The sequence below is a fragment of the Myotis brandtii genome, unplaced genomic scaffold (assembly GCF_000412655.1).
Source record: "Myotis brandtii unplaced genomic scaffold, ASM41265v1 scaffold333, whole genome shotgun sequence".
Classification (NCBI taxonomy): domain Eukaryota; kingdom Metazoa; phylum Chordata; class Mammalia; order Chiroptera; family Vespertilionidae; genus Myotis; species Myotis brandtii.
In genome coordinates this window covers 4144287-4169693 of record NW_005362842.1, presented here as the reverse complement: position 1 = coordinate 4169693, position 25407 = coordinate 4144287, and positions in this window count along the sequence as shown.

Sequence of the window (25407 nt, the reverse complement as noted above, 5' to 3'; positions counted from 1 at the left end):
TTTATTAAATAACTAGAGGCCTGGTGCATGAAAATTTGTGCACTAAGGTGGGGGGGGGTGGCCCCTCAGCGAGGCCTGCACTCTCTCACAGTTCAGGAGTCCTCAGGAGATGTCCTAATGATGGCTAGGGGAGCGGGCCTAAGCCGCAGTCTGGCATCCCTCTGCAGGAGGCTACTGGGCCTGCCAATCAGGGGACAGCACTGCTCCCATCACCCCACCGCTGCCACCTGCTGCCCCACCTCCCTCTGCAGGAGGCGAGGACAGGGGATCAGGGGACGGCGCCACCCCCATCATCCCCCTGTTGCTGCCTGTCCTCCCTCTGAGGGAGATGACTGCATGGGCCAATCAGGGGACAGTGCCCCCTCCCCCCCATTGTCCCTCCGCCACCGCTGGTTGCTGCCCCTCTGCCCCCACCGCTGTTCCCTCTCTCTGCCCACTGGCACGCACCTTGTCTGGCCTGGCACTGCCTGCTCACTGGCCCTGCCCCCCACTGCTGACTAGTCGTTCCACCATTTGGTTGATTTGCATATTACGCTTTTATTATATAGGATAGTAATCACAGTATGCTAAGTGCTTTTCATGTTTGTTTTTCCCTCGCTTATTACCATGTTTCTCTTTTATTAGTGTAGATAGTAATCACAGTATGCTAAGTGTTTTTCATGTTTTGTTTTTCCCCCATTAAATTCTTCCAACAATCCTATGGAATAAATATTATAATGACCTCATTTCATATATGAGAAATTTGAGACTTAACACTAAGTGATTCACTTAAGAGAACATAGAGCTCTGATTTGAACTCAGGAAGACTATATCCAGGTTCTTAACCATGGTGCTGAACCATTTCCCTAATCCAAGGCAAGAATACAACACATGACAGGGGTAGAGGTAACCCACGGCAGGCAGGAGAGTGAAGGGAAGAAGAAAGCAGGTCCTGGTGAGTATGAGCTCTTCAGTAGGAATTTTCCTACCATATCTATTTATTAAAAATGATTGCAAGGATTAAATGAGATAATACATGGAGAGCTCTCAGTGGACCATGGTAAACAATCAATCAATGCTTATTATTAAAATTATTAGTATTGCCTAGCTTGTGTGGCTCAGTGATTGAGTGTCAACCTATGAACCAGAAAGTCATGGGTTCGACTCCTGGTCAGGGCACATGCCCGGGTTGCGGGCTCCATCCCCAATGGGGGTCGTGCAGGAGGCAGCCGATCAATGATTCTATCTCATCATTGATGTTTCTATCTCTCTCTCCACCTCCCTTTATCTCTGAAATTAATAAAAATATGTGGGATTTTTTTAAATTATCAGTACAATCAATGCTTATTATTAAAATTATTAGTATTGCCTAGCTTGTGTGGCTCAGTGATTGAGTGTCAACCTATGAACCAGAAAGTCATGGGTTCGACTCCTGGTCAGGGCACATGCCCGGGTTGCGGGCTCCATCCCCAGTGAGGGTCATGCAGGAGGCAGCTGATCAATGATTCTATCTCATCATTGATGTTTCTATCTTTCTCTCCATCTCCCTTTATCTCTGAAATTAATAAGAAATATGTGGGTTTTTTTTTTAATTATCAGTATAGCCCTAGTCGGTTTGGCTCAATGGATAGAGCGTTGGCCTGTGGACCAAAGGGTCCTGGGTTCCATTCCAGTCAAGGGCACGTACCTTGGTTGCAGGCTCCTCTCTCACCTGGGCCCTGGTTGGGGCTTGTACAGGAGGCAACCAATTCATGTGTTTCTCTCACATCAATGTTTCTATCTGTCTTTCCCTCTCTTTTCCACTCTCCCTAAAAATCAATGGAAAAATATTCTTGGGTGAGGATTAACAACAACAACAAAAAATTATCAGTATCAGTATTATTATTATTAGATATTTGAATGTAGTTCCTTCTATCCAGAGTTGCTCAGGGTCATGGGTCACACATGTCCAGTCCAAAATACAGCTTATTAAAATATCCATAACTTCCAGAGTTCCCCCATGCTTTCTATTCCTCTGCATTGTTAATGAGTTGTAATAACCCTTTAAAAGAAAACCTTTTAACATATTTTCTGTTTATCTCAAATATGTCCTTCCTTTGTCCTCAAGGTTGGGGAGCAAGTAGAAAAAAATATTCTATTTTCCTTTCTCGGATCCTGCTCAAGTTAAGCAGGCCTTGGCTCCTTGCCCACCCACCTTTATTCCAGATGTTACCCTGGCGAACCTCTTAGGCTGTAACCAGGCAACCATTGGGAAGAGGGCCCTCCTGGCTCAGGGCCTCAAAACAGAAGAAAAACAAATAGGAGGATGTCTTGAGTCTTCTACTTACTTTGGTTTTCCAATCTCATTTCCCTTGAGCTTTTATTATTATTGAAATGGAAACAGGGGGTTGGTATCTGGGCTGCCTGTTCACACACTAAATGTCTGGCCTGTTCTGGAGCAGGGCTAGAACGGGGCTCTTGTTGGATCTGATCCTGCTGATCTTGATTTGGGACTATAACAGCCAAGGAAAACATTCCTACGCCCCCTCTCACCATTCTGGAAAAGAAAGCATTGACCATGTGGCTATGTAGCAATGAAGTTTGGGGTTCAGCAAAGAAAGGGCTCTCAGGCAATCGAATGGCTTTGTGCAAATAAAGTAGGCATCCAAAATTAAATTTCTCTGCCCAGTTTTGCATCCTAAAACATTTCTTCAATGCACAGCCTTCTTGCTCTCTTTGCCTCTTGGCTGCTTTTACATGGTCCCCTTTGTGTGCATGGCTTAGAATTACAGTCCTCCCTTCCCAATTCTGTTGGAGAGATCATCGTAGATATAAAAATAGTGATATCATGACCTCATTCAAACCTCTTCAGTGGCACTTCGTAGCCTGCGGCCTTGTTTCTCAAAGTCTGGAACCCTATTTTTTGAGAGCCATTATTCATTCATTCAATACTTATTTTCTGAGTACTTACCTTATTCCAGGCATTGTCACTCTTCCAGATACTTTTAATATATTTTGTAAACAAAATAGAGAAGGACCCTTGCCCTCATGGAATTTGTATTCATGTGGTCAAGGGAGACAATGAATTAGCAAGAAAAAATATAATGTCAAATGGTGCTGAGTGCTATGAAAACAATAAAGCAGGGAGAGAGGATATGGGGTGCAAGACCAGGGCAGTCTGTGAGGTTCACTGAGAGGGTTTGAGAAGAGATCAGTAATTGGTGGCAGATCCAGCCAATAAGGGGATATATGGAGAAAGAAGATTCCAGGCAGAAGGAAGAACAAGTGCAAAGGCCCAGAGGTCGGAATATGCTTGATATTTTTGAGTTATAACAAGGTGGCCAGTGTGACTAGAGTGGAATAAATTAGGGAGAAAGTAATAAGAGATGAGTTCAGTAAGGTAGCAGGGTGGGTGTATTTTATAAATTCTTTAGAACTGTTTTTTGTTTGTTTGTTTGTTTGTTTGTTTGCATGAGGTGAGAAGAGAATTCATAGGATCCTTTAGAGCATAGTCACATTACCTAATTTACTCTTTGAAGGATAATGTAGGCTCCTCTAGAAAACATTTTGCTAAAGGCAAGGGCCAAAGTTGGTAGACGTATTAGGAGATGATTGCAATAGCCTGGTAAGAAATAATAGGCGATTGGGCCAGAGCATTGGTGGTTTTTGCCAATGCCTCTTGTTTGATGATTCCCTTCAGTCCGCAGGTTGACACTCGATTCACTGAGCCAAACTGGCTAGGGCTAAGATATTGATCTTGAACATTCATTTATTCATTGACTTATTGATTCATGGGTTTAAGACACATTTATGCAAACAGATTTGTTTCTTCAAATAGACATCCACTTTCTGAGTGAAATCCTCTAATCACAAGGAATTCCCTCTCTGATGAGATTACCTGGAATGCTTTGAGAATGCTTTGGATTTCAGTTATTCCTTTTAATGAGCAGGGGTCTGTCTTGTATAGGTTTCTTTTCTTTATTTTGGTCCTCCCCTTGATTTCATTAAAAACAAATCTTGTTCATTTAATTGAGACCATGTTTTCTCAGGCCTCCTCTTCTCCAAAATCAACATCTCCAGCTACTGATGCCTTCATCACATGGCATTGTCACAACCACACCTCCCCATCCTGGGCACTTACTATGGAGGTTCTTTAGTTGGGAGAGCCATATCTTTACCATCTTGGCAATTTGGGACTTAAGAAGCAAAGACTTTCTACTGAATTTCTACTCTTTGGCAATACTTAGTTGTGGACCTCTCCATGCCTCTGCTCATTCATTTATTAATTACAGTGTAGACTAATTCATTCCATCATCTTCCTTTTGGGGCATAGTAAGAGTTAACTTCTAAGCAAACTCACATCACTTTGCAGACAAGAGCAAAAACAAGTGCAATATTATCCTTATAAAACATATCTTTCCATAATGTGGTCCAAAGCATAGAGAATATTTTTACACTAGCATTTCCTGCCATTAACGTTTTCCTTTTGCAATCTTCAGATAGTGTTCTGAGTGAGTTTTGTGTTATAAAAAGCTACATAAACACTCTCACCTTGTAATCTACTGTAATGGCATTAGACAGCTGTAGGTCTTTTGGTCTTTTCTTCCTTCCCTCCTAAGTGTAACATCACTAAAGTGTGCTGCCTTTTGGAGCTGGATGAGATAATGTCTCTTAAGAATGAGCTGTGAGAGGTAGAAAGAATTACATCGAGGTGGTACTGACACTCTGAGATCAAAATGGGTATACAAAATTCCCATTCCATTTGGTATCCTCCAAGCCATCACACATGCACTTCTGTTGGAATTATTTTATTAAAATAAACGTGTACCCCAAATGATGGCAGTACAGATGGATTTGTGAGTAGCAAAGACGGAAACTATTTCTTCTCTCTAAGTTGGCCCTGAGGGGTTGGAGCATGTGCTGGACAAAGAGAAACAAATGCCTTTAAGATATACAATCATTTCCCAATTATCAAACCCTTATCCAAACCGTGGACCAGGCTCTTCACTTTGTTGTAAAGGTGAAAGTATGAGTTAAATAGGCCCTTGCCTTTGATGGACTTGAAATGGGTAAGGAAGATATCTGCCCAGATATTTGCAATGCTAGAAGAAGATGCAAGGCAAAGTTGTAATCAAAAGACAGCAGTGATTAACACCCTGAAAATTATTTAACAGATCTTCAAGTATGTAAGTGCTATAAAACATACCAGAGCTCCAGTGACATGAAATAGGCTTTCTATAAAACAGGCTTAATCCTGGAATCTAGAATCTGCTTTTGGCAGAAACTTCTGTGTCCCACTCAATATCCATTTTTTTCTCTTCAAAGTTGTAATCAAAAGACAGCAGTGATTAACACCCTGAAAATTATTTAACAGATCTTCAAGTATGTAAGTGCTATAAAACATACCAGAGCTCCAGTGACATGAAATAGGCTTTCTATAAAACAGGCTTAATCCTGGAATCTAGAATCTGCTTTTGGCAGAAACTTCTGTGTCCCACTCAATATCCATTTTTTTCTCAAAAAACAAACAAACAAACAAACAAAAACATCCCAATTTTATTTAGGATGACAATGCCCAACTAGAATTTGACCCTTCCCAAACTCCCTTACATCTTGAGGTGGTTGTGTAACTAATAAACTAAAAGGTGATGTGGAGACTTCTTAAAGAAGCCACTTCTCTTTTTCCTTCACCCTCCCTGTCCTGGGAGTGTTCCTCCTACTGAAGCATTAGCACATAAACTTGATGTCAGGCTGGTTTCTAGGGAGCCTGACCTTAGACTACTCAATTATCTTTTTCATAAGACTCATTCAAACTCAAGGAGCAAAACCTCCCTGGTATGTGAGAGAGTGACAAGAGTTCCAGATATGCTGGAAGAAAATTCCATAGGATGGTTTTACCATGGAAACAGTGGTGAAAGCAAGGTTGGCTCATCCCATGGGCTGGGAAGACCACATATTTTTAGACCTACATACTCTGATATGTTTGTTTAAAACAAAGAAAAATACAACAAACCTGACAATTTTTATCTAAAATAATCTTCCATTCTCTTACTCTGTTCTATTTTCCTTCATAGCTTTTATGAATATCTGAACTTATTTTCTCTCTCATTAGCTTACTAACATGAAAATTCCACACAGAGAGGAGTGTTGTCTGTCATGTTTACAGCTAATTTCCTAGCACCTTGAATACATGAGTTGGAATCCTTATATATCATGGGCAAAAGAAATTTAAGATATTGATAGTTAAAAATATTTTTATTGATTTAAGAGAGAAAGGGAAAGAGCTCCTTGAATACATGAGTTGGAATCCTTATATATCATGGGAAAAAGAAATTTAAGATATTGATATTTTAAAAATATTTTTATTGATTTAAGAGAGGAAGGGAAAGGGAAAGAGCGATCTGGAAACATCAATGATGAGAGAGAATCATTAATTGGCTGCCTCCTGCATGCCCCTACTGATGATCAAACCCATAACCCGGGCATATGCCCTTGACCAGACTCTAACCCGGTTCCCTTCAGTCTGCAGGCTGACGCTCTATCCACTGAGCCAAACCAGCTAGGGCTAAGATATTGATCTTGAGCATTCATTTATTCATCGACCTATTGATTGATGGGTTTAACACACATTTATGCAACACATTTGTTTCTTCAAATTCTTTCCATAGCAACACTTAAAATATGTCTGGATATTTCCTTCATGAACATTTCTTGTGACTGAGAGCCCTTGAATCATGTATTGGGTTCAAGCAGAGCTGATATCAGATGATATGTATGTATATAAATGAACCAGTGGGTAAAATCATGAGATATTTTCATTTCAGTTAACAAGTAGTATAATAGTAACTATGAGAAACTATATATTTAATTTGTAATATTATTTCTAATATACACTCATTAGTTCAAGTTAATTATTATAAAGTGTTCCATTGATCATAGTTAAATAGGTTTTCTTACACAGAATGATTTAATTATATGTATATTGAATAAAAGACTATCTCAGACAGTATTATAAGGATTAGAAAACTTTGAATGTAATTATTACTTTAGCAGAAGCTGGAAGAGGCTTCTTCTATACTGTGAATAACATCATTCTGGTAAAGATAAATTTTCTGTTTAGTCAAAGTATCTAATGATGCTGGGACAGTAGTGGCTATGAAATCAGGTCCTTAGAGCAGTGTGGGCATGGATTGTGGCCATTCCATTCGCTGCTGAGTGGACCAATGTGACACAGCATAGGGCTGTGTGAACCCTGTCCATTGCTCCAGATTGACCCAAATTGGCAGTGCCATTGTAAGAAGGAGAAAGGGCAGGCATTTCAGGTCTGGGTCATGTGAAAATTCGTGAGAGCCAGGGGTGGGCCTAGGTGTACCATAAGGTCACCACGCAGCTACCCTCTGGATGCAATGAAGTATTGGACATCAGTAACTTAATGATATAATACTATTGAGTTCAGGAGTTTTTCAGATTTTACCAGGTTTTATATGCGTGTGTGTGTGTGTGTGTGTGTGTGTGTGTGTGTGTGTGTGTGTGTCTATGCAGTTATCTGTATTTTTAAGGACCCTTTCCTTAAGATATCTATGCCAATACCATGGAGTTTTAGCCATTGCTTGTCAAAGGCAGAGTGTGTGTGTGTGTGTGTGTGTGTGTGTGTTTATGCAGTTATCTATATTTTTAAGGACCCTTTCCTTAAGATATCTATGCCAATACCGTGGAGTTTTAGCCATTGCTTGTCAAAGGCAGAGTTATACATGAGTGCACCCCATGTACTCACATTCCTTTCATTTGAGAATATTCATCCCATATGGAGAAATAGACCATGTTTATTAATCACTCCAAAAAGTATGTAATTTCATTAGATGAAGCTCTGTCTCTGGGCATTGAGTCACAGGAGGGAACGGCTCCCCAGTGACCCAGAGCTCCTACAACACGTTCTGTGGAGACCACACTTTGGGGCCAGCTGCTTTAACGCACTGCTGGAATCCAAGGCAGAAATGTGTAATGGCACGCCAAGGGCTGCCGATCTGTCACAGCCCAAGCAGGGTTATTTGTGGCTTCCAAAGAGGGGCTGTAACCTTTTATGTCATCCACAAATCTCAGCCTTCAAGAGCCAGGGAGGAAAGCAACTATGCTGTTTGACCTAACTAGCTCTTTCCCCATCTTGCCCCCCTCCTCCTCCTCCCACCATCCCACTCCTGGCCCCGAGAAGCCTGCACAGCTGGCCCAGAAAAAAGTGATATTATACTGGATACTTCCTTTAGCACTGCATCAAGCCCGGCTGAAATGTCCAGACATCCCTTCTGATTAGATGAGGGAAGGCACAAGAAGGTTGTTGACAAAGTGGAGACTTTCTAATTTGAGGCCCCAAACATTCATGTTCTTTACAGGCAAGACAGAAAAGCCTTACTTCTTCTTGACTGGGGCATTTGAAATGGCAACTGTAAGCAGGGTACACTCATGTCTACATCTGCTCTTCCTTATCATCTATCAGGCCAACTGGAACATCAGAGCTCAGCAGCATCTCTGCTATGCTTTGCAGAGTGAATGGAGAGGGGTTTTCTGTCATCACCTGATATAAAAGCAGGGTTTTCGCTAGCAACTTCCTTGATCTACTTGTGTATATATTCACTTATTTCATTTACCAAAGAACTCACATTAGTGAAGTGATTACAAGTGTGGGCTCTGGAATCAGACAGTCTTGGGTTTCAATCCTACCTCTAACTCTTACTGGCTGTGTGACAATAAGATTAGGTTATTATTTTGATTGAATTGTGTCCCCCTCAAATTCCTATGATGAAGTCCTAACCTTCGGTGCCTAAGAATGTGACTTTATTCAGAGATAGAGTTATACAGAGGTAATCAAGTGAATATGAGATGACTGGTATTCTTCTATAAAGGGGAAATTTAAACATGGACATGCATACAGTGAGAATGCCAAGGCATGTACAAGTCATGGATTGTCAAAGATTGTCCACAGACCTCTGGGAACTAGGGGAGAGCAGGAACACATTCTTTCCTCACAGCTCTCCAGAGGGACCATCTCTGCCCAAACCTTGATCTTGGACTTCTGGTCTTCATAGCTATGAATCATTAGATTTCTGTTGTTTAAACCACTCAGTTTATGGTACTTTATTATAGCAACCCTAGAAAACCAATACAGCTAGTCAGTCAACTCTCTTGAGATTTCACTTTTTATCTCTAAAATTCAAGTGGTAACTTCAGCAGTGATTCTCAGTGTAGTTCCTGGGCCAGCAGTAGCCACATTACTTGGTAAACTGTAAGAAATGTAAATTCTCAGGTCCCCACCCAGATGTACTAAATCAGAAATCCTGGGGGTGGGACTTCTTAATTCTGTGTTTTAAGAAGCCTTTTATATGAATCTGATGCATGCTTAAGTGTGAGAATTTACAGTATTGTAGAAAGGATTAGATCAGAATAATATATTGAAAGTTCCTAGCATAGTTCCTGACATATGGTAAATACCTAATAAGTGATAAACTACAATGAGATCTTTTCATACATTTATGTAACTCCTATTTTATTGATGTTGATCTTGAGAAATGCCATTCTAGAACCTAAAGTCCCTTAAGAATCTTAAAAATAACCCTGTTTGTTAAGTCAGAACTCCTTTTCTCTGTCGAGGCCCATCTATTCTGATGGGCAGGAGTTCTTCTGGCCTTCCTTTGAAAAAATAGGGAGGTAGGAATTAAAATAGCAAAAATAAAGAATCGGTAGACTTGAGTAGAATTCAAAGCTCCACCCAAACCAATTAGGTGAACTTGACCAACTGTAGCCTTTTATGGGGTAAATGCCTAGATCAAGGGATTGAGTTCTTTGGTCATGGTTGTAGGGCATACTCAGCTCTGAAGTGGTAAAGAAACCTATTGTTCATTCTTACCTCTTCTGGGTCTTTGACCCTACCGTTACTGTAATGCTGGCCACTGTAATTGATAAACTCTCAGTGGTCTATCAGGATACATGTGCATTTTCTATCCACATCAAGGTCAATTGGTGATGAGTTCTGCAGCCAGTTACTCAGCACTCAGTGTTACTTGCCATGGGTTTTGTGATCTTTAAGTGGTAGATTCCAAGGGCACCCTGCATATGGACATTCACCCACCAAATGAGGGAAAAGAGAGAATGGTAGAATTTGCAGAACTGTTATAGGCTAAAAGAGGAATGTATCACTTGCCCAAGTTACACTGACCAGAACTCAACCTATGGTTGAACCTAACTGTAAGGCAGGCTAGGAATATAATCTACCTGTGTGCCTAAGAAGAGAGAAGTAGATTTGCTGAATGCTTACCAGCCTCTATCATAGACCTCCTTAAGAAAGTAAAGACACATTTGGACCTTATATTAAAAAATATATATATACAAGCACTGAAACTCTATCATAGACCTCCTTAAGAAAGTAAAGACACATTTAGACCTTATATTAAAAAAATATATATACAAGCACTGAAACATGGAAAATGATAATTATTTTTTAGAATTAACCAAAGTACTGAAGTCATAGTCTCTAGAACAGCAGTTCTCAACCTGTGGGTCACGAACAATGAAAATACATCCTGCATATCAGATATTTACATTATGATTCATAACAGTAGCAAAATTACAGTTATGAAGTAGCAACGAAAATAATTTTATGGTTGGAGGTCACCACAACATGAGGAACTGTATTAAAAGGTCGTGGCATTAGGAAGGTTGAGAACCACTGCTCTAGGATAAAAACCACTGATACTCCAGCTCCTTAGAGAAAGGGGTCAGATAATATGTGATGGGTACTTGCCAGTGTCATTTGGGAGTTTCCTTAAGAATAAACAGACCTTGGTTGAAGCCTCATCTTTTGGAAAATGAAAGAGGAAATCACTATCAGCATCAGTCACATATGGCTGTTATCTACTCCACCTCTCCAGATCTTGCTCAGGGGATGTAATTTTCCAATTACATTTGGCACTTTTTTTTTTTTTTTACAAATCAATCAAAAGAATAACCTACAATGTGGAAGAAGGAAATGCAAGTGGAAAATAACATGAGAAAAAGTATTTCATTTCTTTATTTCACTTTATGTCTCCCCATCCCAAAGCTGAGCCAGTGAATGGAGGGGTTACCATAGGGTCTGGGATTCATATAAGGAATCTCAGAGCATATCTCTCAATGTTTTAACTCTAATGGCTCATCGAGCTTCTATCTATCATCTCCATCTACCTATTGGGTCAAGAGAAGCTGAGCATAAGGCTGACTAAGTGAGAAATTGAGAATATGGGATTTAGTCAGGGCCTTGCCAGTAAATGAGAATGTGCAATGAACTCCTTAAAGTGGACCTGAAGTCTTATTACAAAAAAGAAAGTAGTTTAGTATACAAAGCATGAACTTTGGGAGCAAGAGGAATTAAATATGAATTCTAACTCTGTTACTTCAACTTCCAGAGCCTCTGTTTAGCATCCGTTAAAGTGGGAGAAATAACATTTAACCTTAAGAGTTTCTATGAAGATTAAATTAGAAAAGTTACCTAAAGCACACAACACAATGCCTGATCTACAGTGGGCACATAAGTGTTAATACTAAAGAGATGTCTGAAGAGAAAAAACATACAAAACCATTCTTGCAATGAGTACATATGCAAAATCATATAAATTCAAGGGCATTACTAGTAACCAACAGAAATCTTTGGGCAATATTATGATTATATATCTGGAATTCATTGTCATGAATGGGATGTGTTTAAATTTAGTCTGGAATGGTCTATGTTTATATGCATCTTTTAATTATCACAAAACAGGATCATCAGCAGATGAGTGGATTAGAAAACTGTGGTACATCTGCATAATGGAATACTACACTGCTGTAAAAAGGAAGGAACTCCTACTATTTGCAACAGCATGGATGGACCTCGACAGCATTATGCTAAGCAAAATAAGTAAATCAGAGAAAGATAAATATCACATGATCTCACTCATTTGTGGAATATAATGCACAACATAAACTGATGAACAAAAATAGATCCAGAGAAGCATCGATCAGACCATCAAACCTCAGAGGGAAGGCAGGGGAGGGTGGGGGTAAGGGAGAGAGATCAACAAAAGGACTTGTATGCATGCATATAAGCCTAACCAATGGACACAGGCACTAGGGGGGTGGTGAGGGCACGAGCGGAGGGGGTGGGGGACAATGGCGGGATAAGGACACATATGTAATACCTTAATCAATAAAGAAAACAACAAAACAGGATCAAGCTGAGCTTAGGGTCTCATCACTCTCCATAACCCTTCAAATACAGAAGTGAGAAGGCTGAGACTGGGGGCTGTTGAATCCATAAACCTCATCAGCTACCTACTATGAGTTCTAGGAATTCCTAAGCCTCTGTAGAGAACAAATTCCTTTTGGAGGAAAACATATCAAGACAGAACTGAAGCCCAATATTACTCTGTTCAGAAGAATTTGTGATACCCCAGATTAAGTGAAATCTATGTGATATTTCATAAGCCTCTTAGCTGATGTGTCCTGGAGACATTAACTTGTACCTTCTTAACTCAGTCACCTTATTCTGGGAGCAAAGAGAGAAAGGTCTGTTTATTCCTAACCCCAGGATCTTCATTCCTATCGCTGTCAAACAATGCCCAATGCATACACTCACGTATTTTTAAGGGTGATCCTTGCTAAGGAAAAAAAACCACACAAACAAACCTAGGGAATGGTCCAATATGTGGGTATTCTGTTTCTCATTTCCAAAGGGAGAGAGAGGCATTTATATGGAATGAAAAGAATATTTATGAAGCATGTTTAATTTGTGAATAAGAGAGAAGAGAAAGTGCCTTAAGTGAAAAGAGGTTGTATTATCTGGTTATCAGCAAACCACTTACTCCTTACTGTCATTGGATGAGCTGGGCATAGCTAGCTTGATTCCTAGTCATAAAGATTTGGGGGTCTCACCATCAGTCTCATAGAGAATTATTAAGTACTTTGGAATGGACCACTTGAATACCACTCAATAGAGAGTGGCATCTGGAGTTCCATGGGAAAGATGAATAGAGCCAGGAAGAAAAATTACTTGCCAATCAGAGAAGGCCCAAAGAAGGCAGGAGGCAGTGCCAGCCTTAATTCAGGTTGCTCAAAGAACCTGAGGCAAATTCTTGGATGCAGATAATTTACTTGGAAAATGATTCTAGAGTGCACATGTGTGGACAATGGAGAAAGCAAGACAGGGAAGGTAGAAAAGTCAATAAATAATCTATTTTTTAAAATCTCTGAAAAACTGCATAGAATATATCTCATAATTTTCCCACCAGGTGACTGATGACTGCCTCCCATCTCCCATGAGTTGAGGGTTGCTCTGGGCTGTTAATTCTTCCACCCCACCACACACTTCTGCATTGAGCCTGAGCCTGGCCAAGCAAGGTCAAGCAATGAGCAATGTAGGCACTTTACATGTGAAGCTGGGAACTCTAGTTGGCTGAGGGAATATGGTGCTGGGCCTCAAATGCATCTACTGCAACAGAATTAACATGCAAAAAATTTACCTTCATAGCTAGTAAGAAGCAGAACTAACTTTGGAACACAGATCCTTTGGCTTCCAAATTATGAGGAGCTCAGAAGAAACTATAGCTTGAAATACAATTTAAATCCAACTCATGATGTTCTGTATTATAAAGTGTGCTATCACTCATTCCCTAAGATAGAAATTGAGATATCACTTCTGTTAATCAAGAAGAGATGGAGGGAAAATAGAATACAAGAGGACTCATATTGTATGAAACAATTAAAATAATCACTGAAAGCATTAACAAGTAGAATTGACAGTGTGGAAAATTGAATTAGCTAAGCAGAAGCTAAATCCAAGAAATAAATCAAGAACACAGAGATTAATAGTCACAAATAAATGAAGGGAATGTTAGAAAATTTGAAATTGAACACGGAGTGTCAATATGCATATAATAGAATCTCGTACAGATGATATGGAGAAGCAGATGATCAATACTATAGCAATAAAAAGGCATGATCAATCAGATCTTCAAATATAATAACCACATTCACAATAAAAACATACATCATCCACTCACTAAGAGCTAAATTACTAAAGGTCTGTTTCAGGGACTTGAAGTATAAAAAAGCTGTAAGGAAGACTGAAACCCAAATTTGGTATCAGTAAATGAGAACACTAATTATGAACTCCTAATATAGTTATAAATTTTTTGTATAACACACAACTATACACATAAAAAGATATGCCTACTTCTGTTTTTCATACTATCTACTACAGATTTTAAAGTTATTGTTCCGGTAAGTTAGAAATTTGTAGAATTTCATATATTTATTTTTTCTTATAATGAAATCCATTATGAAATTGCTTTCTAAACATACATATCAATTACTCCTATTTCTTTCACATTTTTAGATCTGAGAAATTTCCTTGTTGAGGATAAGAGACCAATTCATGGAAGGCCATTCTCAGTCAGCTTACTTCCCACTTTTGTTGCCTTCACCACACAATGGTGCAAGTCTCCACCACTCTAAGTGTCCAACACCATCATTACACACATTCATCTTTGCATTTGGCTTTTTAGAGTACTTTTTAATTGGGATATAAATACATGCATTAAAAGTCATCCCTTATAGTGCAAACAATCACATCACCACCACCACAATCACGATGCAGAACAATTCCAACAGGCTGAAAAGTGTCCTCAAACCCTTGGTGGTCATTCCTTCCTTCACCTTGTACCCATGGCAACTATGGATCTGTTTTCTGTCTATTTAGTTTTGAAATTCCCAGACTTTTTATTTTTTTAATTTGGTTTCCATTATTCAATATGATGTATTTGAGGTTTATTCGTGGTGTTGCATGTATCAGAAGTTGATTCATTTTATTGCTGCGTACTATCTCATCTTGTATGTGTACTATGGTTTGCTTATCCATTCATCATTGAAGGATATTTGGATTGTTTGAAGTTTGGGGGGATTATGAATAAAGCTATTATAAACAATTTGCATAATTTTTGTGCAAATTTATGCTTTCATTTACTTGTGTAGTTAGGATAGAAATTTCTGAATTGTAAGGTAAGCATATTAACTATACAAGAAAATTTCCAGTTGTTTTCCAAAGTGGGTGTACCATTTTTAATAATTACCAAAATTTAAGTTATAGTCACAGTGTTACTAGAACTTGGTACTGAATTCCACCCCACCCATTCTCATAGGCATGTAGTGGAATCTCATTGTGGTTTTAATTTGATTTTTCCTAATAACTAATAATATTTAGCATCATCTTATGTCCTTATTTGCCATTTGAATATTATGAATATATTGTAAAATATCTCTTTAAATCTTTTGCTGATTGTGACAGTATGGAACCCTGGTGCCTGGTTCACAGTATGTGATCCAGAACTGTAAGCTATTGATTTGGGCCAGTTTATCCTAAATGGTTGTCACTTGGCTGCCCAGTTGGCATTTCCTCCAGCGTGTCGAGCTGCCCGTTCTCCTTTCCCCATGCCGGATGGGGCTGCTTTTCCTTTCTGGCACACACTCCACAGAGGGACTTAAGAAAGAAGCAAAGACTGAAGAACAAGCCAGTCAATTGTTCCACTTTGTAAAGTAGTTCTGTCAAAGGTTGAACAGGGAGGAGTTGGCAGCCATTGGCAAATGTGGGGGCTCTCTTCCCTGTCCGTGGACACCCACTAATCCTGTCTCTATTACAGCTCTCTGGCTTTGCAGGCTGGGACATTGACCCCTCCCTCCATGGTCTGTTCCTGATGTCAGTGCTTCCCTGACTCCTCATGTTCCCTGTTCCAGTTCCACATTCTTCTATGGAAGAGGCTGGCACAGGGCAAAGCCAGAGAGTAGCAGCAGGTAGTCTGGTGCATAGAGGGGTGTCCGGCTGTGGCAGCTGCCCAGCGAGGTCTTGGGCCTGACAGGACAGATGAAGCCCTTTGTTCCTGCAAATGGGCCCTTCCTGGCAGTGATGGAGCTAGCCCGCTGTCCAGCCTGCTCCTCCTCTGCAGCCATGGCCATTACCCTAAAGTGGTTCTATTGATCTGCTGAGTCTCTGTCTCCTGCCCGAGTCCCTCTCCTCCTCGCTCCCCCCTCACACCCCAGGATTGAGCTGCAAAATACTCTGTAGCCAGCCTCACTTGGAAAGGCTTTTTCTTCATGGGTGAATGAGGATTTTGAAGTTAGATATTCCTGCAGGACAAGCTTTTCAGACGGCTAAGGGCAGGTCTCCATTACCAACCATACCTTCTGGATTTTAGTGTTTTTTTTCTTCAGGTGTTTGCACAATCTAGGACATAGGGATGGCATGAAAATGCCAATTCAAAGTTTGCATTTTTGGAAGACTAATACATTTTGCAATGTCATGCTAAAATGTCATTTTCAACGATCACCAATCATATGAATATTAATGCAGTTTACATGTAATCAAAATAATTAAAAATTATTAGTTATTGCATGACACATAGTTATAATTTCTTTAAATGTTTTTATTTTTATTTTATTCCTATCAATCTTATGAGATAGCTGTTATGAGCCTGATTTCCAGGTGAGGCAAAAGAAATTATTTGTAATTCATAAATCCAGCAAAACCATAGACGGGATGACCAAAGCTAGGTCATCCGACACAATGCCTTATTTTTCTCCATATGAAAGGTTGCATTTGTGATGACATGAGATTTTAGGCATACCTCTGATTAAGCTGTGCTCCACTGCAGGCGGGTTCTGTGTGCTATTACTTATGAAACTCTACAGCCTTCATCTTTCAGGGGGTAGTGGCCTGGCTGCTAATCACGTGAGCACTGGCCCACCGTGAAGAGTCTTAACTGAAAGGTCCTCATTTCACTCTTTTGTGGCTCTGACAATTACGTTAGATATTTTGAGAGAACCTGGAACCGTTGTCCCTCAAAACACAAAACCTGGATGGTGATTTAAGCCTCCACTCAAAGTCCTTGGATAAAGTCTGTTGAGAATCTTTTTTTCTGGATGAGATATAAAACCGGAACCATAGCCATGGGAACCTGTCCCTGCATCTGCCAGGCATCTGGTTTCATTCAGATCACTAGGGACGGAGAGGACCCAAGGTCAGGATGCTGTCATGACCTTTAATTAAACTTATGGTCATTTCTGTGCCTGTGTGGAAGGCACACTTAGGAGAGATGTATGTACCTTCCATGGTCCTAGAATGAATTACTGCCTTGTTAGAATAAGCGGGAAGGGAGGTCTCTGGAAAAATCAGATTCTGCTTATTAGTGAAGGCAGGAGAATGGAGCATCAGTGAGACAATCCCTGTACATAATTATTATTTATTACTATTGAACAATACTATCTGCTGTGCACCAATCTGCTCACTGACATATATAACATCGACATGCTCTTGGCCCTGCCAAATCAATACTGTCTATTGCAGACTATAGAGATGACTTTTGTCCTTTATCTGCCCCCATTGCCCATTTTCAAAATGGGAGCTGTTCAGAGTGGAATATCATTTTAAGGGTTTTTTTTGTTTGTTTGTTTGTTTTTTCCATTTTAAGATGAGCACCACAGATGTTCTTTGCTTTACAGAAAAGTTTGGTTGAATTAAATTTTCATTGATTCTCATGGTAAAATCAGCATGTGTTTTTACCTGAAAAAAGTAACAGCAAATTTAGTAGAAAATTTTTGAAAAAGAAAGGTGAGTGGGAAGAAATGGCCGAGGTGTAGTTCTGAGAATCAGGATGTCTGAGGTCCAGTTTCTTGTCATGATTTTTCTCTTGTGTGTGTTGGGCAAGTTATCCAGCAATCTTTGAGCCCCAGTTTCCACATCTGCACCGTGGCAAGTTTGGACTAAATTGGTGTCAAACGTATAGCATGCATACTATCACTTATGACTTCTAGGCCGATAGCAGACATAACCAATAGTAATTCTCTTTCTGATCAAGCCAAAACACAGTCTCTGCACACCCATAATAAATGAGGGCTGTGTGCTGATCAGAGTCAAAACCTAAAATGCTTGAATTAAAATGCTTGTTCAGGTTTCCAGACATCCCAGGATCCTGAAATAATGGCCAGCAGCCTGCAGTTTTCTGTAGTATACAGGTATTAAAGTTATCCTTTATATAACTTCTTCAATTCATTTCACAGAGAGAAAGAATGAGAAAAATTCAACATGAAAGAAGACTATTAATGTAATCCTATATAATAAAAGCCTACTATGCAAATAGACCAAATGGTGGAACGACTGGTCGCTATGATGCACACTGACCACCAGGGGGGCAGATGCTCAACACAGGAGCTGCCCCCAGCCCACAGGCCCCAGGCCAGCCAAGGCGGGTGCCAGCGGGGCCCCCCGATTGCCCCATCAGTCTGCCCCAGGCCAGCCAAGGCGGGTGCCAGTGGGCCCCCCGCCCCCGATTGCCCCATCAGTCTCCTCACTGATCGGCCCTGATTGCTGGCCAGGCCTAGGGACCCTACCCATGAACGAATTTTGTGCACCTGGCCTCTAGTATGAAATATTCTTGTTAAAAGACTATATTACATATTGTATATCAAATTGGAGTCCAAACTACACTCATTCTAGATCTATACTAGTTTGGTCTCCCATCTTCCTCCTTTTTTTGAACAGTTCTCACGGTCTCTTTCTCCCTATAATTTTTGGAATTGATTTTTATTAAAAATTCATAATTGTGGCACCAGCCATGCTCTTATCACTTTTAGGGATTTTTTGTAGCCTTTATCTGAATAATCAATCTCTATCATGTATTGCTCCAGAAGAAAAGACTCTATACATGTGCAGCCACATAAATGCACAGTGAAAAAAAGTCACACTCTGTAGGTGATACCAAACATCCATCCCACTGCTGTATTATTCCAGAGGTGGATACCAAATGGCTGCGCATCTCCAATGAATATTTGCTTTACCATGTGTTTACTTCTTTTCGATATTGTGGGAAAAATTATTTAGGTATACACAAATAAATAATTTTTTTTATGATGCCATCTTGAAAGAACATAAATTTTAAATGAAACTGGCCTGTTGTTTCTAATGTGATCATATGTGCAACAGGCTGAAAGTTTGTCGGTAGCCTTCAATTTTAAGGAGCGTCTGTATTTCACATCACATCCCTTCTGTTGCCTAAAAAGAGAAATGCTGGTATTCTCATCAAAAGCTGAGTTTTGAGGAAAGATGGGGTAGAAACTTTAACTGAAAACATGAAGTGTTTTGTTTTATAAAATATATGCATCACTCCTCATAAGACACATTTGCTCTTATAGTTAAGGTTATTTAAAATCAGGTTAACCTAACCTAAAGATGTCACATAAAAACCCATTGCCTTACAGGGAGAGAGGGGCCTGTGAAGGAGAAATTTCATTCCAAATGGAAAAATGAATGAATGAGTCCCTTGACTATGAATGAGAGGTAGCGTGATATAACATGAGAACTCCAAGATTTGCACTAATGCAGGCTTGTGTCATAATTCCAACTCTGTTATTTACTTCTGACCTTGAATGACTTTTTAAATTCTAGACTCCTTAAACTCTCTAAAAACATTCTAGAAACCTACGGATGAATAGGGGCTATGTAAGATTAATCTCCCTAAGGATGATACAAAAGATCAAAAGCATAAAAGAAAACAGATAGATTTGATTATAAGATGTCCCCAAAAATGTATACACACTGTAACAGGTGATAACTCACTTAACTTTCACTCTTTTCAAGTTTAACTGGTTTGAAATAATGGGTGAAGCCACACTAAGCTTTGAACAAAGAAAATTTATCCTAAAATGCCACTAGGAATTTTTATTGGGGTACATAAAAGATAAAGTTTATGGTACAAAACCATCAACAGTCGACAAATTGAAAGTACACAAATACTAAATGCAATGATTCTTGATGTTTATGATTCCATTGCTTCACATTATCAGCAGTGTCTGGACCAGAATGGTCATCAGTTTGAAAACAGACATTGATAAAAAAGTTATTCATTTCTGTAGATTATTTAAAATTTTTAAAATGAACTGCATGTTAATAAACACTGACTTTATAATCATTCAAAATGCATATACACTTTTTGGGACACCCTCTATATTAAACAATCATGGCCCCTGCCCGGGTTACAGGCTTGATCTCCAGTGGGAGGGCGTGCAGGAGGCAGCCCATCAATGATTCTCTCCCATCATTGATGTTTCTATCTCTCTCTCCCTTTCCGTTTCTCTATGAAATCAATAAAAATATATTTAAAAAAATAAATAATAAACAACCATTAATAAAATAAAAAATGCAAATACTTGTGTCATATGAGAACATGATCATATAAAGAACCTGTATGAAACAGTAAAAAAAAAAATCTATTACTTCACAGGAAAAGACCTGAACTGTTTCCTTTAACAAATGTTCTTGCAATATTTGGGGAGGGGAAGGGGGGTTTTCAGCCTCCTCTTTGACATTCTACTTCTAAGGATAAAGGAGAGAAAACATTTCTTGTTGCTAGACCTCTGGCCATGCCCTCCTCACAAGCTCTGCTATAGCACTAAGGAGCCAGAATTTGATACATGGGTCATGTGTTCTGAATGGGAAAGGTGACTATTGGTTATACCTCGTGACCCTCAGGAGTTTTTCATTTATTTGTTGTTTTCACATTCTGGCTCCCCGGGAGTAAGAAAAGCTGTGGCAGGTGCACTGAACTTCTGTCTCTCTTGTTTCCAAGTATTTCCTTCCCTCAATTCTTTTACATAATAACACAGGGGTTGCCCCTTGGGGCTGATTGGCTAAGATGACATTTAAATTTGGAGGAAAGATTTAAAAAAAGTCTTATTTTGACTTTCAATACAAGCTGTATCCTGCAGCCCAGATCCTACCAGGGAACCTTGCATTTTGTGTCTCTGCAAAAAAAGGGTGTGATTGCATCCTTTGCTGGCTATTAGTAAAGCAGAACCTCGACAGAACCTGTCACTGTTGATGGGGTCTGGCTCCAGCAAGTAGGTGTTACTCCACAGGTACTATTCTACTGTCCTAACTCAGGTGAGAAGACACCAATTTTCATGGGGGAAGTGAAGACGCGAAGCCATGACGATGTCACAGACTGGGCAAAGACCTCTCAGAGATGCTCTCTGACCTTCCAACCCCCATTCCCAAGTCTCCATCAGCACCCCTCTAAATGTGGGAACGTTTATAAGGCTCTCAGAATTGCTGGCACTTCTTTTCTTAAGTTCGTTGCCAGGTCTTTGAGTAAGGGATTGTTTGAAAGCCACCAAAGATCTTTTTCAATTTTTCTAAAATGTGCTGTACTTGGCAGATAACAACTAGAGTCTGCAGTGTAAGAGTTGGGCTTTATCTTTGTGCAGGTTTTGTAAATGTGCACCTCAGCCACCTTATATCCAAACATTTTTTATTTTTTATACCTAGAGTAAGTTTGTTGAGAATAAACACAATGGTTCTGAAAAGTATATCTCTTATTTTGCTTTTAACACTTGAGTTCTAAATACATCTCACAATTCAGATGGGGAAGTAGATAAGTTATTCATAGTCCTTGATTAGGCCAATCACCTCTAGCAACATTTCCCAATATTATTAGGGGAAATTGAATGGCATTGGTAACAAGTTATACTCTGGCATGGGAAGGTGATAAGAAGAGGCACCTTCACCTAATGCCATTTTGCATAGACTTTTCTCTATCAATCCCCATTAATAAAACATATAAGGGACAAGACTGGCAACCCTAGTTTAAGAAAAAGAATAGACTGAAGGCCATCAACATTAAGCATTTGCCACCAAAGTCACAGTGAACCTGAGGGATTTGAGATCAGCAAAGTCTGTTTCAGGTCATGCTTTTCTCTTCCCCATCAGGTTGGCATGATTTGCAAAAAGGTGAATGTGCAATCAGTAGCCTATAAGCTTGTGATGCTGACCAGCCATGACAAAAGAATAGGGCTGAGAGGCAATGCACACCCCAGTGAATGGGAGGACTTGACTTGTAATTTATAGACTTGGTCCTTCATATACTCAAAACTAAAATGTATTGAAATAAGCCAGTCAGAGAAAGACAAATATTACATGATCTCACTTATAATGAACAAAATAAAGTGACAAATAAAATAGGTTCAGAGGCATGGAGGCATGGAACAGACTGAGCATTCTCAGAGGAAAGGGAGAAGGGGAGATGGGAAGAGATTAACCAAAAAATTTATATACATATATGCATAACCAATGGGCACAGACCATAGTGTGGAGAAGGCCTGGGGTGGGGCAGAGGTTGGGAGAAGGGAGGTAAAGGGGGGAGGGGGAGTTGGGGGACATCTGTAATACTGTCAATAATAAAATAAAAAATAAAATGTATAATTTCTCATGACTCATCCCTAGGGTAAAAACCAAGAACTATTTAATTACGTGAATCACTATTATAATGCTTTCTCTAGGAGAATTCAGAAATCAGAGACTCCAAAAGGGTCTTCCATAGAATCAAGGTTGAGGGCCCTCTGCCCTCTCCTCAGGATTAATTCTGATTCCAAGGGGCCTTTGCACTCTTCATCTTGATAAAACCAGGAGAAAGTTGTGGAGCCCTTGACTCATTCTCTGAGGCTAAGGACTTCATCAGAGTCCCTTCATAGGTTTTCTGATAACCAGGATTTGAAATGCCCCCGTGACAGGAAATTCTAACTGTTATATTTGTGCTTTCCTGTTGGACCTGGCGGGTTTTGTTTTCATATTATTATTTAATTCACAGACAGGAAAATCACTTGGATCTGGAGTCCTCTTGATAACGCTGTTAATGCAATTGCCAGGACTTCCCTGTGAGCACTGTCCAAGCCCTGGACACCGAGTGGCCGTCCTTTTAGAAGTCCCAAGTGCTGGTTTCAAGAGTGATCACATGACATTTCATAATCACATTTATGACGGGGCTAATTAGAAAAACAGATGTCTTCAGCTCACAATACCCAGACAGCTGAAATACTTATTAGTATTTGTTTAATATTAAAACTCTATATCCTCACTTCTCTCCAACAGAAAAACTATTAATAGATAACAAAGCCCAGACAGGAGAGCCTTCTGTCTTTCTTCTCTCAATAAAAGACATGCTATGTGCATAGAGAAAATACCTAGGACTCAGTACTTCTACAAATTGCTATTTTATAAAAATGCCTTTTTAGATTATTTTGTTTTCCCTTTCAGAAGGGATCAGAGTCACGGTGTTGTTTACCTAGGGCAAGAGGGCTTGGAAAGGCTTGTAGCTCATCTCTTCTACCACAGAGCTGATGGCCACACAAAACACATTTTGTATCCAAGAACAGAGAACCATTAAGGGCCATTCAGCCTTAAGAAGTGCGTTCCTTGCCCTACCTAGTTTGGCTCATTGGATAGAGCGTCAGCTCATGGAATGAAGGGTTGAGGGTTCAATTCTGGTCTCGGGCATGTACCTCAGTTGCAGGCCTTCTCGGGGCATGTGCAGGAGGCAACCAATCGATATGTCTCTCTTACATCGATGTTTCTCTCTATCTCACCTCCTCCTTTCCACTCTCTCTAAAAATCAATGGAAAAAAATATCCTAGAGTGAGGATTAACAACAACAACAAAAGAAGTGGGTTTCTTGTACTGCAAGCATCAAGCTCCTTCTACCTCCTGGGAGGAAGGATAAGCAGAACTATTATCCTATTCACAAATGTCTCATTTTACTTTTTAAATGGAGCTACCAGAAAGATTTTAAATTATGCAGTGGTTCTCGTTACATTTCTTTAGGACACCCCTACTTCTTCCTTGCCACACCTATGTTTATTAACACATGAGGTGTCATTGTCAACTCTTTTGGCTGATAATTCATTCCCTTACTTCCACCTTGCAACCTACAGCACATATTATGGGATATTTACCATGTCCTGTGCATTGTGATGGATTCTAGGAATACAATAGTGAACAAGAAGGAAATAAAAAGTCTTCTGCCCTCACATGACATTAGGATGATCACCCTTGCTCATACACTTAGCTTCAGCAGTCACCAGACTGAAGCATTTGAGGACAAGAGCAACCTGTTCAAATATGATCCACACTATTATGGCCTACAGTTAATCATATGTCTTGGGATCATAGTGTCTACAACATCCCCAGCACAATGCTTATCAAAGTTTGGCAGACAATGTTTGTAAATTGCTTTGAAAATTAATAGGTGCTCTGAAAAGAAACAGACAAAAAACATCTGTGGTCAAAGATATTTGGGGGACTCTGGGATAAAAGAAACACAACAGGTCTCTTCAGGGTAGGACTTATCAAAGGCCTTGCTCTTCTAAAGCATCTTTATCTATTCCCAACAGTGGCATAACACGAAGAGTTCCTAAACATACTAGTATTTGACCAAGGATTTAGTTTCTGATGGGCTTTTCCCTTGGGAATAAAATTGTGCACAATAACCTTTTAGAGATGGTATGCATCTCATTTCTTATTAAGCTACTGCTTCTCAAGTTTTCAAACCCACACCTGTATTCTTTGTACTTTGTGTTGCTGGAGCTGGAGCTGGAGCTCTACAACCACATTTTTGCTTACCTGTCCCCATGTTAGGCTCTGCCAGTAGGGGGAGCTAGAGAGAGACTGGAAGATGAAGAGGGGTAGGCTCTTTCCTGTTTCTTTTTGCTTCCTGTTTCTGTCTGCTATATCCTAAACAATGTTCTTTATCCTGATAGCAACAATTCTTTCCTACCTCAACAGCTCAATCCAGTTGGCAGCGTTTTTTGTGACATTTATAGGATTAGTGTCATGAGCCCTGTTATGTGTTCCCCCCAAATTTTTATATGTTGAAATGCTAACTCCTAGTATAACTATATTTAGAGATAGAGCCTGCAAGGAAGTGATAAAAGTTAAATGAAGTCACAAAGGTAGAACCCTAATGCAATAGGACCGTTGTCCTCATTAGAAGAGGTAGAGACACCAGAGCTCTTCCTCAACCCCGCCCCTCCCCCCAAGCCATATGAGGAATAGCAAGAAGACAGCTGTTTGCAAGTCAGGAAGAGAGCACTCATTAAAAACTAAACCTTATTGAAACATTGATCTCAGACTTTTCCTACTCCTACTCTATCGTATTTTGTTATGGTAGAACAAGCCAGCTAAGACAATCTCCCTCCTCCAATCAGCACTGCTGGCTGGAGACCCTCCTCAGTTGTCTGGGTTTTAGCTCCAGGGTTACCCTCCTCTAAGTTTATATACTTCAAATATCTTTGTTTTGCTCCTGCAACCCTAGAGATGGTACTTATTTTCTGTAATTGGTACTTTTGGATGCCACCAGGTATTCTCTTTGTTATTCAGCATGTAGTTTTTTTTTTATCCATTTCTTTTAGATTATCAAATTTGTTAGCATACAATGTTTGTAGTAGTCTTTAATGATGTTTTGAATTTCTGTGGTATTAGTTGTAACTTCTCTCATTTACGATTTTATTTTTTTTAGGTTCTCTTCCCTTTTTTGTTGAAGAGTTTGGGTAAGGGTTTGTCAAATTTGTTTA